Here is a 222-nt window from a genome sequence, read left to right as displayed (position 1 = left end):
CGTATGATTTTCTCTATCTTACTTTTCCTTTCCCTGCCCTCTGTTTATTCTTTATCTTATATATATGGTCTTGTTAAAGTTGAGGAAATGTGAAATTAAAGTTGAGAGAAAAATGCTTCTCCTTTTTTCTGTCGTTTGGCATGGCGTGCATGGGTAGCTGAAACTATTCATTTTCCAATTTATTCAGACAAGGAAACAGATATCGTTTTTTTGTTGTATTTT

Source organism: Penaeus monodon, chromosome 31 (genome assembly GCF_015228065.2).
Source record: "Penaeus monodon isolate SGIC_2016 chromosome 31, NSTDA_Pmon_1, whole genome shotgun sequence".
NCBI lineage: Eukaryota > Metazoa > Arthropoda > Malacostraca > Decapoda > Penaeidae > Penaeus > Penaeus monodon.
The sequence above is the reverse complement of the archived record's forward strand: the minus strand, read 5'-3'. Positions refer to the sequence as shown.